General features: G+C 34.0%; 1 long non-coding RNA gene across 1 annotated transcript in view; it reads left to right on the top strand.

The window, feature by feature from the left end:
• Positions 1-12,487, top strand: part of LOC113251406 (uncharacterized) — a 93,772-nt gene that overhangs the window by 68,080 nt on the left and 13,205 nt on the right. The window contains exon 6 of the long non-coding RNA XR_008957907.1: positions 11,902-11,939. This is a non-coding gene — a long non-coding RNA (uncharacterized LOC113251406). The remainder of the gene's footprint in view (positions 1-11,901; positions 11,940-12,487) is intronic.

Genomic DNA, 12,487 nt, shown 5'->3' with positions numbered 1-12,487 from the left:
TGAACTTAATATTATAGAATCCAAAGTTTCCATAAGTCAATAAAATCTTCTCTATCCTACCTAATTATGTCACTGTGTGCCCTCTTCCACTTAGACTTGTATTTTGCACATAGTAAGCATATTGGCTCAGGTGTTCTCTCATGATATACACTTATTTATAGTCTGTTTTTATTCACCGTCCATCCGGCCTCCCACTTATGCTGCGAGGCGTCTCTGACCACGTATGTCTTTTAACCTCATTGTGTTTTCCAGCATGCCTATGGAGCCCTGATAGAGATTAGTTTTTCTTCTCTCAATTCCATTGCCTTCAAGTAACTCAGAAGGTGTTCAATGATCTAAAAATGGCCACTTGCTATAAAAATTGGACATTTAAGCATAGAACAAAGAGATGATATTTTTAATATGAAAATCCCTTCTCTTAATCTTCATTTTTCTCTACAGCACTCACAGTAAACCACTACATACCGTATGTATTTGTTTGCTGTCTTTCTTTTTCTATACCTTGTAAAGTCTACAAGTGAGGAGACTTTTATTCATCAGTGATTCCCCTGAGCCTATCATGGTACCTGATGTTATTCCATAGATATTTGCTGATTTTTATGAATGAAAGTCAATAAACATTCCAAGATATTAGACTAAGGAAGGTTGGTTTAAAGATCAACAAAATACATCGCAAAGTACTTCATTTTTTGGCTTCTGTCATTAGTGATATTTATTCCAAGGATGATAAATTATTTATGTGATTTTAATTGTATAGGAAATTAGAAGCCTATGCTCCTCCTCAGATATAGGTTTTACAACATGTTATTTCAAATGTATTTGAGTAATTTTTCAAAAATGATTAAGGTATTCTCATCCTATATTTTATTGATCAGTGAGGTTATGTGATAAGAGAAAATTATTTAAATATTAATGTTGATGCTTACCTTTATTATTTACTAAAAGTTTTTTTTTTTATAAGTATAAGATCCTTTTGAGGGACTATGTCTACTATTCTGATTTTGTTTTGATACTTGAGTTTCTGATCCTATGTGAATTTGTGCAGCATTCCTTTGGGAAATCTGGCATAATTTTTATTATTGCAATTGTCCTTAACTGTGCTTTATTTTGGAGCCAAAGTAAAATATTCCCAAGTTAAGTTCATGTCAAAAATAGAATCTAGTAACCTTATGTCTAGTAACTTCCAAGTAACTTTATACATTAATTAAAATTCTAGTTTCTTCCTTGGAATTATCTGGTTAAATGTAATTTATTAAATAAGAAGAGCAGTTTAATGTTAGTCATATAACTATTAAGGAGTTCCTTAAAACATTCCCATATTGTGATCCTTCCTATCTGATTTTAATCTGGATGTTATGAAGTTAGAGAATAAGAATTATAGGTTTTCCTAAGGGGAGTCATGTAAGGGGAATTGAGCATCATACAACACATACAGATATACACACAAACACACACCCACGCAAGCGTACAACTAAGAGAGTAAGATGCAGTTAGAAACAAAACTGTAAAGTGGAGATCATGGTAATCTTCACAGTAAAGAATTATTTAAAGTTAAAGCCAACAAGCTGAAGAACTTGTTTCTGACTGTCACCCTCCCCCCCAAAAATGAGAAAGTGCAAACACATGATTTAAGTGTGCGTCCATTGTGAGATAGGCCGTGAGTGCTTCATTTTTATTTTTGACTCAAAAGGAAAAACTCAGGTAAGCACATTTGTCTACTTTACCAACCACACCTAAGCAGTGTCTGTGATCCAGGATTCATCAGTATTAGACTCAATGGATACTCTTCGGGTCATATTTCAGGAGAAAGCAGCACATGATTCGAGAAAACTGACTACTGTGATGAAATTTTATATGCTCATTATCAGTGCTTATTCCCAACTTCTCAGTATTAAAATACAAAATTCTCAAATGCCTGAAAGGCAGAATGGAATAGTTGAAATATATGTGAAATTTGAGAGAAACTATACAGTTTAATGATATATAATTGAGTACGTCTACTTTTGAGCAAAAATGAGAGAAGGTGAGAAAAACGCAGGAAACAAAAAGAGAAGAGTGAGAAAGGTTGAGAAAGAGAACATTTAAATTCAAGGGACAGTATCAGCATTTTGGAAACTATGAAGTATGAGAAAACTCATGGATATTATGGAGATGATAATATTCTTGGGAAGACAAGAGGAAAATTGGAACTAATAGATAGCAGTAAAAGATTTTCTGTCAGCACATACCAAAAGGTAGGCTGCTTCAGGAAGAAATTTTTATCATTTTTGTTCATTCAAGTGTTCTGACTTCCTATGACAGAGTCTGGCACATAATAGCTGTTCAAGAATTCTTGAATGAATTTAATGGATAAGTTCACAATCTAAATAAGAGTTTTCCATTGATACATTAAATTAATTGGTTACTTAATTACATAGATTCAGTGGTTTCCAAGGAGAGAGAGATTACCTTGGGGTAATGTGGTAGTATTTTAGATGTGTTGGTAGATTTTAGGCTAATAGACTTCGGATAGCTAGATATGAAGGGTTAGGCATAACTCGTTAATTTCTTGTGTTAGCACATTGATTTAACATTTGTCACGTGACCATCAATATAGTAGGTCCTATGGATACAGAGATAAAAGGCACAATATCTGGCTCTACATAGCCTATATCCTAAGAAAAACAAGAAAAAAAGCAGGCAATACACACAGGCAACTATTTGTAATACAGGAAAAATGATATGGTAGAGATACAAGCATACATAGGACATAAGTGTCTAGTGGGCTCTGAAGATATAAAGAATGTTTGAAGGAAGTGGAAACTTGGATGATCCTGAAAGACCAATGTGTAACAAAAGTAAGGAAGAGAGAAATGCTTTCTAGTCATCAGAAGTGGTGCCTGCAAATGCCTTGGGGTTTAAGAGAGATAGTGCTTCTGGGAAAGTAAAAGTAAGGAAGATAGTTGTAGAGGAATGGCAGGGCATTGCCTGCTGAGCCACAGAGCTTAGATTTTATGCCATTGGCAATAGGAATTATGGAAAGGTTCCATGCCAGTGGTTATGTGAACAGATTTTTCTGAGAAAGGTCACCAACAGAAGAAAGAACTGGATGAGACCTCTCAGAACGTGAAAATGGGTTGAATGTAATTGAGAAAGAAGATGGGGAAACTATAGTTCTGTATTCAGGTAAGAAATGGTGAGTGAGGGACTGAACTAACGTAGGAGCAGTTGGAGTGAAGGAGGATAACATCAAGAAGTAAATAAATTACCATGGCTGATATTTACTGAGTACCTTTCTGTATAGTGTTGATAGTCTGAGAATGACCCGTAATGAATGTGGCATTCTAGAACAGGTAGTCATTCTCTTGGTTAGGATGCTTTGGGCTGTAAGTATCTGGAAGCCTCAAATTAGCTTAACAACAAGAAAACAAACTTCCTCAAATAACAACTTGATGGCAGTTCTCTAGATTGTTGTAACATTTCAACACTGTCATCAAGAGCTTGGGTTTTCTTTGATGTCTGTGCTCTATCAGCCTCATTTTTGGCTCTGCCCTCAGAGTGTCTCTACTAGGGATGATTGCAAAGTACTGCGGCAGTTATAGGTACCATATTAAAATAAGGTAAAATCAGGGAGAGAAAGACATTCGTGTTTGTTACCTCAGATATGTTTTAAAATGTCATTGACTATGACCACAGCACATGGCCAAACTTAAGTCTCTTGTTAGGAAATGGAACCACTCTGATTGGCTCAGTCCATTCAATGTCTATCTCCCTGTCAAGGATGTGGTAAATCTCTCTTGAGAAATGACGGGGAAGGGGTGAATATTTTAACAAAGCTGAAATTTAATTAGCAGGTGTAAAGAGTGGGAATGACTGTTGAGTAAGCAATGAGTGTTTTTTCTACTGCTGAAGAAAAGATAAACCACAAAAAAAGGTCTCAGTAAGAAGGCAGGAGAGGTAAAAAGAAAAGGATAGATTATAGTGGGTCAAGGGAAAAGAATACTCTCGCATAAAGCCTGAAAAAGGATTCATTTTAACTTACACCGAAAAGATGATATATTTTTCTTTTCTTTTCCCTTCTTTTCTCTCCTTGCTTTCTCTTTTTTTTTTTCCTTGAAAAATTATGGTGAGATAAAGTAAAAAGGGGGAAAGCCTGGTTTGAGGAAGGAATGGAGATGAAGAACCAAAGAAGTGTGAAAAATATTATTTTAGTTTCACTTAGAAGGAAGAGAGAAATCAGATGGTAGCTTAGAAAGGCTCTTGAGGGGCTTAGGGACATCAGTGACTATCTTTATAGGTTTCTGATCTCAGAAGTAGTACATATACCTTCAAAAATTCAATGTCTGCTAAAATATATGTTATATAAAGTGATACTCTGCCAGATTACACCCCCAAAAGTGCAATTATTAAGAGGAGGTATAAATTCCTCTTGTCGTGGTTATGTATATGCTTATTCATGTAAGGATAACCATAATCTTTGACAGTTTGCTTCTTTCTAATTAATATATGCTGGATACCATTTTATATCAGTGCAGATAGGTTTCCTGAATTCCTTTTGATAGATGAGTAATGTGCTATCATCTGGCTATAGCATTCATTCTATAACCAAATCTTTAATGGTAGATATTTTTTATTTTTTAATGATATGTTCAGTGAGGCAATCTCATAAATAGCAAACTTTCCTAGAAATCTAACTTCTAGATACAAAATTATTATTCAGGAAATATAACTTTTACCATTTTTGAAGATGTCACCAAATATTTCTCACTGAATATATTTAGAGATGGGCAAGACTTGAAATCTTTCAGTGTCAAGAAGTGATTCTTCCTATATTCTTCTTTTTAATCTTCCCTAATATCACCAGAATTAATCTCTCTACTTTTTTTTTTGCTTACCTACAACATGCTCTTTATATCTCATAAGTAACATGTTTTCTTCACTCAGCATTAGAAGAAAATTAGGATGAACGTGTCTGTTCAGCATTTTTGTCTTTTTCAGCAGCTCGCATATCAAGGACTGTATGCACATTTCACAAATTGACTTTAATAAGTGAGTGAGTAAAAGCCAATAAAGCAAAATGATGGTGGAAAAAATACATACTTTGGGTAAATAGCATAAGTGTGTCCTAATTTGATCGTTCAAAGATGTTAAAAGTCACTCAAATAGGTATAACATTTTAAAGTTTATATTTAAAATGTTCCCGATCTCTAAGCAAGTTGGATCCATCATAAAACTCATGCTGTAAAAATAACCAAAATGTCCTGGATTATTCAAAAAGCAGCATTGATCTTTTGATCATAATGTGTTTAAAAGAGAAATAAATTAAGTTATAATTAGGCACAAAGATGCCCTTTTACAGAAAATGTATATGGATATTAAGCAGTTGCACTATGAAGTATTTGTTAAAAATTGCTTGTGGTAAACATGTTCCACTTAAAGCTGACATTCTCCCTTGATCCCTGGGACTGTGGGTTTGATTACAACATGTCTTGATGAAGCTAATGAAACGTTTCACAAAATCAACTCAGTTGAAAAGTATAATCCAGAGAAATGATGTTTGTTTTCTATTATTAAAGCAGGTTGACCAGTGTCTACTTTTTTTAGCCTGGGATGAGATCAGTACAGAGCATTCAAAAAAGCTTCACAGTGAAGCCTTTTGCTTTATGCTAATAAGTATACATCTTATAATTAAAATGAGGAACTTTTATCATTCCACAAATATTTAATTGTCACAGTAAAATCAAAGTCTGCTTTGTTCAGTTCCCTACAAGAAACCTCGAGTCATTGAGTCAAAGCTCCAGTTGAGACAGCAAATTGTTGTTGACGCTTGATTCAATGACACACTTGTAGCAAATGTCTATGAACAAAACTGACTGTGCAGGTATCCAGGAAACTTACAGACTATCCAAATATCTCTGTTGTACATATTTGTGCATATTGCTTCTAACTAAAGTAACATGAGTTACTAAAGGAAAAATAACTAAAGGAAAAATGTTGTGCTCTATTTTTGTGTGGCTTCATTAGATACAACTTGAGATTATCCGATCAATCTGTAAGGCTATGTGAGCCCACCTGTACTTCCCTTGACCTAGGCGTTGCCATTTACTCTTGTCCAGGCCTTCCTTATGCATCACAGCTGGAATCTGTTACTTGGATTTCCCGAACATTGCTTTTTCTGTTTTCTACTTTATTGGATATAAAAGTGCCAGTCTACAATAGACGGGGTCATATGTCCATCTATGATCCAGTCACTGTAGCTATGCTGTGACAAGCTAGCTCTGAATTATACACTCACCTCTGTGAGTTGAGTCAGCCACATTCTGCATAGCAAAAGACTGTTCTGTAGGGATATTTGAGAGCTATTACTACAGAAGAGGGAATGAATATTATGTCAAAACAAAAAATGCCAACCCTACACCTTGAGAAATGCTATAATATTCATTTTCCAAGCTTATATATTTGTTTTTTTAATTTCTTACATTTACAATGAAATATAATTAGTACACTTAAATGAAAAGATCTTAAGTTGATCAAATAGGAAACTTTTAGGATATATGTACATATATGTAATATATCTCTTTACTCTTGGAACTTCCTTTTTTATTAAGTCACATATTTATGATTGAATTGATTATGCATTACATCATAAAGTTATCCATAAAATCCATTTATGGTATCTAATGATAGGGCACTTTGGATCCTTGATACAAAGAACAAAAACTATATTTTATTTGGAATTTAAATAGCACTTGACATTTCATCTATATTTTACTGTCTTTAATTAGATATTTTCTGCCTAACACCAAAAAACACAATTTTTTGATCAAAAAACATACTTTTGAAGATTAGAGGTATAGGAAGTTTGCTATCTTTCTTAAAACAGTATTAAATATATTACTAAGACTTTATACAGTAAGTTAATTTGTATAAAGTGCTTTACAAAGAACTTTCTCTTTTTTTCTCATTTAGTACTTGTAATTACCCTGAGGGGATGCAAATGGCATTCCTAAATGCAGTTTCGGAACAGTCATATCTAGGATGCTAACAAATGCGGTTGAAGAAATAAACTAAATAAAGCATTGAGCCTCTATCTGACTCAACAGTCCAAATTGTTCACAAAGAATTTTTGAAATATTAAGTTTTTTTTTTTTTTAACTAATTTCAACTCTAGAATAGCACAGTAGAGAAGCACTGGGAAACTCTACCACAAGCTTTATTTACAGAAAGTAATTCAAAGTCTACTTTGAGACCCTCCTGATTCTCAACTTTGAATGATTTCATTAAAAATACTTTTTCAACTCTCCAGCAAATAACCAAATAACATTATTTTTAAAAGACATTGCTTTAATATTTTCCTTCAAACTACTGGTAATTTTTTTAAATGTATAATATTTCATAAGGAATACTATTTTTTGGGCAATCAAGTCATGCACCCTTTTTTTCCATTGAATCAGAGAAGACATTATGGGATCAAAAATAATTTATTTATGTTGGTGCTACCTTTCCTGATAGCCCAGACTGTGTGCTTCCTTAAGGCTGAGATCAGTCTCAGGAAGTAGGCAAATGGTCCTAAACACAGAAAAGCTGTAATAGTCATTTTGGAGTGGGGTCAAAGTATTTTTGGTCAGCAAAATAAATATTTCTTCTTGTGTGATGACATTGGGTAAGAATTGGGAGAAAAATCAATACATCTATGAGGGTTTTGACCCTTCAGTAATTTGTAAGGAAATGAGACACAGTTTTCACCATCTCTCCACTTCTTATTGGATCAGTTTTCTCTCTTCCACATTGTTTTTAATGAATTCTGGGGAAAATAACCTTTCCACTAATATCTGCTTCAGGTTTGATGTGCCAGAGTTAGACTGAGGATTTCCCCATGTGAAGAGGCAGAAGATTAGTCTCTGGTAGACACGGATTCTTGGAGCTGGGTAGTGGGAGGAAAATGCCAGGCACTGAGGAGGTGGAAAATTAGAGTAAGAGGGCTGCCATCAGGCACACTCCCAACTTCAACACAGAATTGCCTCCTTCCCATTATCCTCCTCTCTCCCACAGAAATACATAATAAAATACAGAATAATAGATGGAATCAAACTAGCAATATTTTCATTCTTTCTGAACCCTTAGCAAAAAAAATGTTGAGAAAAAAAACGTTATGATTACCAAGGTTCAGTATTAAAAGCTTTATTTAAAAGAAAAATAAGCCCTCAACGTCAGGGCATTCTACGATTGTAATAAGCTTGTATTTTGGGTACAAAACAGTAGTTTACATGACCTACTAAGCTATTAAAAATGTGATTCTATTATTCCACTACCATAAAAAGTGAAAAGTGCCCACTTCAACAGCCTTTATCATTTTCAGTGTACCTAAAAGCTGGATGGCCACACTTCTGAGGACTCAGGCAATGTGGGGATTCAGAAAGCTCTCTGTAAAAGAGAGCAGACATGCTCTTCTTCCCCTCACTCCATGGCTCAGAACTGGGTGTGATTTTGGAGGAGTGACAGCCATCTTGGACTATAAAGGAAAGGGCCACTGCCTCAAGTGACACGGCAGGGAAGGGAAAGTAGCTTGTGTCCCTAACGGTTTGGGGGGTGCCTAGCAGGTTATAGACTGCCCAACCTCCAAATGTAATTAATGGGAGAACTAAGTAAGCCTTTCTCTTGTTGAAGCCAATTATTTGGGTTTTCTCTTATATGTAGCCAAACCCCTAATCTTTATAAATTACCTTATCTAGAAATAGAGAATTACTGTGTTTTTTTTTTTTTTTAAAGCATGGCTATGTAGAAGTCCTGAGTGAATCTGATTTAATGACATGTTAATAATATATCTTTAGTATCTTTCCAATTACATGTCTGTGAGTGTCTTTAAAAGTTGACAGTGTTGTAAAAAGGTTATTTTAATTTCGTTTCTTTTTAAGTAACAATTATTTCCTTGGCAAAATCATTTACACTACAAATTCACTCTGTAAATAAAAGAGAAACTTAAACAGGCATAAATTTCAAGACATGGGGCACGCCAACTGTCACCAAATCGGAATTAGCAAAAATTGAGTATCACTAAGATTTTCTGAAGTAATTATTTTCCAGTTCTTTTTCTAAAGCAATTTACTGTGAGATATAGAGTATACAATTATTTTCCTGTATCACCGAGTGTGGTGGTGTTGATGAGAGTTACTACTCAAGTAGCTTGGGATGACTGCAAAATCTGCTATTTCTTCCACAATGCTCTATACAATAGTCAGTGGAAGATATGTTCTAATGAGGATCAGCACTGTTGAGAGTCCCAAAACTAAGTGGGACAAAATCAGTTTGAATCAGTGCGTTTCCAATAGAATTCTTTTGAAGAAATTGCATCTACCTCACTCATAGCAGTTATACTCTTATTTCTAAAAGAATTTCAGACATCGAACAAGAAACTATTCCATTGTGGGGAGAGGGGAGTGGAGTGTCTGTAGTACACTTCAAGGACCATGAAACACAAAGCTAGTCTTTCTTCAGCATTCTTCTGACTGCCTGAAATCTTTAAGATATTAAAAGCTTTTTTTTAAAACATCATTATCTTATTTTCTCTAGCGTAAAAGGCAAGCGAACTTCAATTCATTTATTTTGCAGAAATGACAGCATACAAATTATGTAGTTGATTCTAGCAATATTTAAATATTAAAATCATCTTAAATAATTATCTGAAGTAATTGAGAAAATTATTTCTGTTTTTCAATACTTAAGAATACAAACTCCAGATTAATGCAGGCACAATTATATCCCAAACTTTTGTAACAAGTTCATGACAAAGGGTAATTTTGCACCATACCTGTGATGTTCTATAAAAGCAGCAAATACAGACGGCAATTCTGAAAGTCAAGACAATGAAGTCAATGCTATGGCACCATATTTGATATGTTTGTTATAATAATTCATGTAGAAATCATATGTAGTTGAGGAAGCAAAGCTGTTCTCTTGGTTTTCAGGTTTGCACAGAGGAACAAAATGCGAAGAAATAGCAAAGTCAGAACATAATTTCTATCTGTATATGTCACAAACTTCTTCAAACACATGAGATATTACTTTGTGCAAAAAAGGACTGTTTACATGAGCATATTTAAAAATTTTTCCACTATTATCAACTTTGTGGTTGATAAATATCTTTTCTAATAAATATATGTACAAGCTAGTAATAAATATACAGATTTATTCATTAATGACAATAGAACCAATAGATTATTACTCCTATAGTTGTGAGCACAGAGGCAGAACACTTGTGAGTAAACAAATGATTAACACAATCATTTTTTCAATTCTTTTTAGAATTCAAAAACAATGTGGTTTCTATTGAATTCTAACTATCATAGAACTCAGAGATTTATTTTTCTAATTTTCTTAAACCTATAACGATAGGCAGAAACTAGTGTTGGGAGCCTGTGGGACGGAAAGGCAGACTTGTGACTTGTGAGGATAATGGAAACCAAAGATTTCCGTGCCTGGGAGGGGCCGGAGACATACTCAACTTCATAGAACTAGGAGCCAGGATGGGGCTCATTCACCTGTGAAATGAGAGTGTATAAAGCAATTACTGACAATAAGGAACGACCATATCTATAAAGCTGCATATCTGCAGTGGTCAAAGGAGAGAGAAAACTTCCCTTTCCAGCATCTGCTTTAAGGCTCAGTGGATCCCAGTTTTCTCTGGGGCAAGAACCCTGACCTACCACTTTGAGAACAGTTTCTGGATGGGCAACTTAGGACTTTAGGTCCTAGTTTTCTACAAGAACACCAGTGAAGAATGAACACACGGAGTAAAGAATACACAGACTTCTCATTAAGGTGAGCCTGAAAACTAACAAATCAAAGGACATGAGGAAAATGTTAAGCAAGAAAGATTTTTAAAAAATTAATTATAAGGAGGTAGATACACACCCAATAAAATTAGAACAACCATGAAAGATACTATATTCAATATATGTATCCGTTTTCAAAAACACTCACTAAATAAAGAAAAATACGTAAAAAACAAGGACTTCTAAAAATGCATGTATGAATCAAGGACATGAAGACGTGAAAACTAAATCATTGCAAATTGTGTGTGTATTTTTTCATGGTAATTGATCTATAAAACTTAATGAATTAATATGTGGCACATTTTCTACTGAACAGAATCAGTTAAAAAATGGGTGACTTAGGTGTTGGTATTGAATATTTGGTGACGAAAGCTGCATGGAGATAAAACACATGAAGAATATGAAGACAACAATGTTAAATCAAGAAGCCCCAAGTAGTTCTAAAACACATTTAAAAAATAATAATAAAAGAAAAAAGTGACAATTAAACATAAAATCATTAAGAGCTTTCTAATATTACAAAAGTGCAATATTTGTGGTGATATGCAGCAAGTACCAAGCAACATTAAAAAATAAATTCTACTGTTAAAAACAACTAAATTTAAAAACAGAATAATACAGAGGGGATAGAACACAAACAAAACAAATTTGAGGTCTGATTTACTACTTACTGACCTCAACAAATAGATGTATATTCTTTGGTCATTGACCACATCCAGGTGAACTGTCCCCAAGATGTGGTGCAGAATTTACAGGCTCATGGCTGGATGAACTCACACAGGGGCCATCCCTGCCACATCGAGATGATCCTTACTGACAAACTGCAGATTGTTCCTAATCCAGAAGAGGAGGTTGCATAGAAGAAGAGGATATCCCAGAAGAAACTGAGGAAACAAACACTTATGACCCAAGAATAAATTTATCATATCACAAATGCAAGTAGAAGTAAAAGCAGGAAAAACCCCCACCTACACTAACTGTAGGGTGACTGGATATCTGTCAGTATCAGGTTGGGGGGGGGGCGGTTAAAAGTTAAGAATGTTTACCTTGTGTCCTCAATTACTTCATTTAATCTTTTCTTCTTTCCCAGGGTGTCTAGTCCAACTAAGTGTGCATTCAACATCTGGGGTAAGATCTGTAGAAATCAGATGAAATATGTTTTTCCATTTCTTAATTGGTAGTGGAACCGAGAATGTTGTTAACTTAATACTATAACTTTCACTTAAAATGCTCCTTTCCTGTTACAATATATTAGAGATATTTTTCTGAAAATAAATCTCAACAAATATATTATATTCTAATAAAATGTTATGCCATCATTTATTTTATCAGTTACTTGTTTTTGGACATTAAATTTGTTTAATTTTTTATTGTGAAGAATGCTGGGTAAACAGCCTCAAAATTACATCTCATCACATAATTGTGATGATTTAATAATGAATTCATAGAAGAATGATGAATAATAATTTGTGAATAATTAAATAGAAGCTAAGAAGAAAATGGGAAGTGGGATTAGAACATATTATAAAAAACCAGATCATGATAATAACTTAGTTTAAGTTGAATAAAGAAAGAAGACCAAACAATTGAGAAGTATGTGTCTGTACATGGCTTAGCATAAATGTCAATGCATAATATGAACAATCAAAAAATTAAGCAATATTAATATAAGCATA

Source organism: Ursus arctos, unplaced genomic scaffold, assembly GCF_023065955.2.
Source record: "Ursus arctos isolate Adak ecotype North America unplaced genomic scaffold, UrsArc2.0 scaffold_10, whole genome shotgun sequence".
NCBI lineage: Eukaryota > Metazoa > Chordata > Mammalia > Carnivora > Ursidae > Ursus > Ursus arctos.
The sequence above is the reverse complement of the archived record's forward strand: the minus strand, read 5'-3'. Positions and strand labels throughout refer to the sequence as shown.